At 40.0% G+C, this 3,653-nt stretch overlaps 1 pseudogene across 1 annotated transcript; it reads left to right on the forward strand.

Moving 5' to 3' along the window:
• The first annotated feature begins 1,648 nt into the window (after positions 1 to 1,648).
• LOC310637622 (transmembrane protein 180-like) lies at positions 1,649 to 2,685 on the forward strand (annotated as a pseudogene). The gene has a single exon. The product of its transcript is annotated as a transmembrane protein 180-like (transcript).
• Positions 2,686 to 3,653: the final 968 nt, after the last annotated feature.

Consider the following 3,653-nt stretch of genomic DNA (forward strand, 5'->3'; position numbering starts at 1 on the left):
GAATGCATAAAATATAATTAAATGAATTAAATAAAATATCATTTGAAATAGCTATAACTCTTGATAATTAATTAATGTCTGTGGAGATTCTCAGTCATTCAGGTCATAGTTATCCCAAAGGTGCTTTTTTTCACAAGGCAACTGGACATTCTTGTTTTTCTTTGAAGATGTTTCGCTTCTCATCCATGAAGCTTCTTCAGCTCTGACTGGATGGTGGGGAATGGAAGGATTTATACTCCTTGCAGACAGCTGGTCATTAGCACTCATTTAGAGAGTCATTGAGGCCACCTGGAGGTTTATTTGTGTCATTGGGGTCACCTGATTAGTGCAAATTGGCGTGGAGCCTGCTTGGCACTGCTGAAAAGACTGTGTTGTAGATTGGAGATAGACAATATCATATCCCTCTCCCTCTGTTGAGAGAGGGCTGTTGAGTATTGAAACAATGGCCTCTTTGACCCCTCTTTCAAACCAGTGGTCCTCTCTGTCCAAAATGTGGAAGTTTGCTGTCTTTAAAAGAGGTATATACGGTATAATGTAGTGAACTATGTGCACATCTGTACATTGGGGAAACATAACAACCACCTCATAAACACATGGCACAACATAGGAGAACAAACCCATCAGAACAAGATTCAGCAGTCCATCTGCATTTAAAAGATAAAGGCCACTCTTTTGAAGACAGCAAAGTCCACATTTTGGACAAAGAGGACCTATGGTATTCCGAGGATGGAGCTCTGCTTGTTTGTGTGGTCCGCTTGATGGCAAGCTTAAGACCGATGCCAGTCCACAGACCAGGGGTTGGGGACCCCTGGTTTAGATGGAAGAAGATATTGATAAGAACATCAGCAAGTGATTTTAGAGATAATGCAGTATGATACAAGGTTAGAAACTTTGTTCTAAAGCTAAGGACTTTCATGGTAAGACTCAGTACTTTGAAGTGGGTTCAGAAGGGAGATAAATGCTTTCTCTTAAAAAGAACTAGCACCTATACTAAATTTTTGAAATGATTTTCAGAGATAGTACTATATAAAACACTTTATATAAGTCCTAAGGGGAGATGATCAGTGTGTCCAGATTCACCCATCTTAATTTGAAATATAATGGAATTATGAACCAGGAGTTGTTAGTAGTATTGGACTGTCGCTGGAGTTATTTGGACTACCATATCTGGACTGCAAAAATCTGGATGGCTATTAGATGGCATCATAAAAAAAATCTAATTCTCTTCCACTATATAATGATTCATTGGTTTCTTGATAGGAGAGATATGGTAGCTTCATATTAAGTTTACATTTGATTCATACCTGCCACAACTAAAACACTTGAAGTGGTTAACAATACAACCTTATGATAAACAATTCAGCAAATTGTTTCTAGTATAAAATTAAAAATAGGCAAATAAGAAAAATCAATGGCATTAATAGAAAAATGCAAAAAACTAAATTCAGTGGCATCAAATAATTTTCCATAGGTGTTCTAAAACAATTGTGGTCCAATCTAGTTTCTTAAGAAGTGTGTTTCATAACATATGCTCTCCCACTGAGAAGCAGAAACAGGACTTCCGCTCCTTTTACTTTGCAAAAATGGAGCTTCACTGTGCTGCCCGAGGCCAGAGTGTGGGGAAAGAGAAAACCATCACAGTAGAGAAATGAAGACTTTTTTAAGGCTTCACCCTAACGCTCTTGCCAACTCAATGACCACATTAGGCGCTGGAATGATGAACAGCATCTTCAATTTCTATTACTTTAAACTCTTTTTAAACAAGTACAAGATCTCAGAAACAGCATTCCATCAAGGATAGGTTGTTTTCATGATCTGGAATGACATCAATGACCCCCTCTTTGGGTACCTTCAGGACAATTCTCAAGTTCCCTGCTGTTCCCGCCGTCAGTTTTCGATTTTGTATGGTGCTCCCTTATACGCCCTGGCCTTCCTCCTCCCATGGTTTCCTTGGAAACAGTACGAGGAAGGTGACTGGCTCTGTTGGCTGCACCTTATTGTGGCCTTGTGCGCCTTCAACGGCCTGCTCACGTTTGTCTTGCTGGCGCAGTGCGCCCTTTTCGCCGAAATCTCCACTCGGCATGAGAGTCGCCTCCAACAGATTAAGTACAGCCAGGTGGCCAGCTTGGTTGGGTCAACCAGCATCCTGTTCTGTGGTTTGATCTCGGCCAACATGGAGCGCTTTGTCTACTTCCAGGCCTTCGTGGTGCTCATGGCAGTGACTGCAACGGCTTGCATATCCTACACCGGCTTCTACAGCACGACTCAGTACAAGCAAAGGGAAACTCTGATGGAGGGGCCTGATTCAGAATGCACCCAATCCCTTCTCTCTCTTGGTCCTCGGTCTTCTCGTTGACCTGCCAGATCTTGACTCAGAAAAACTTCCTGCTTTTTGTCCTCATGAACTTTTTTCAGGTCTTCCACTTAGCCTTCTGCAACAATTTCATGATGATCTTTGCAGATAATCTCATCCCCAACGGAGTCCTTTCTTCCTTCATCAGAAGCTTCATGTATGGGGCGGGTTTCATTTGTCCGCAATGTCTCGTGCTCATCAGTCAGCCCTTGTTGATGAAATTTGGTTATTACAAGATTGTCTTATTTTGTTTCTACCTGGAAGGAATAGCTGCAATTCTCTTGCTTGCTCTGGGTCGAGAGTTTTACTACTTTGCAAAAATGGGGAACTAGTAGCAAATTCTCCTGGGATGTACAAATCTAGCACATCAGTTCCTGTGGAAAGACAGTTCTGCAAATACCTCAGTGCCAAGCTATAGAGAACTTTCTAGGTTTCAGTCTTTAAGTGTTTTCAGTTGTATCTGTAAAATAGGAAATGACTATGCAAAGTATTTATTTGTTTGCTTGTTTAATTAATATGCTGCCCAACTCCTAAATAATTCTAAAAAAGTCCCAAAAAGGGGGAGCCAAACCATCCAAATTATCATATGAGTCCTGGTGGCTCACTGGTGAGCATGCAGTATTGTAGGCTAATTCTGCCCAAAGTCTGGAGTTTGATCCTGACAGCGCTGGAGATTGACTTAGCCTTCCATCCTTCTGAGATCAGTAAAATTTATTATTTAAATAAATTTTTAAATACAATTTATTATTTAAAATGAGGACCCAGGTTGTTGGGGACAATATCTTGACACTGTAAACCACTCAAATAATGCTATAAAGCACTATGGAGTGGTATATATGTCTAAGTGCTATAGATATCACTGGTTTATAAAATATAACTTAAAATAATTGTATTATTATCAAATATATGTTATTATTGGAAAATATGAAATCTATACCAAAGAACATATTGCTTTGCCATTTATGACCTTCTCAGCTGGCTTCTGACAAGCCATGTCTGTGGGGTAAGCCAGATTTGCTTAACAATTGCACGATTCACTTAATAACTGCAGTGATTTGCTTGTAAAGTTGTAAAATCAGGTGTGACTCATGTAACAATTACCTTGCTTAGCAATAGAAATTCTGGTCTTGATTGTGGCCATAAGTCGAGGGTGAAAGCTAATCAAGCAGAAAACCAACCTAGAAGTACGGAGAAATTTCCTGACAGATAGAACAATTAATCAGGGAACAACTTCCTGCACAGAATTGTGGGTGCTCCAACTCTGGAGGTTTGTAAGAAGAGATTGGACAAACATTTGTCT

This window comes from Vipera ursinii, assembly GCF_947247035.1.
Source record: "Vipera ursinii genome assembly, chromosome: 3".
NCBI classification, from domain to species: domain Eukaryota; kingdom Metazoa; phylum Chordata; class Lepidosauria; order Squamata; family Viperidae; genus Vipera; species Vipera ursinii.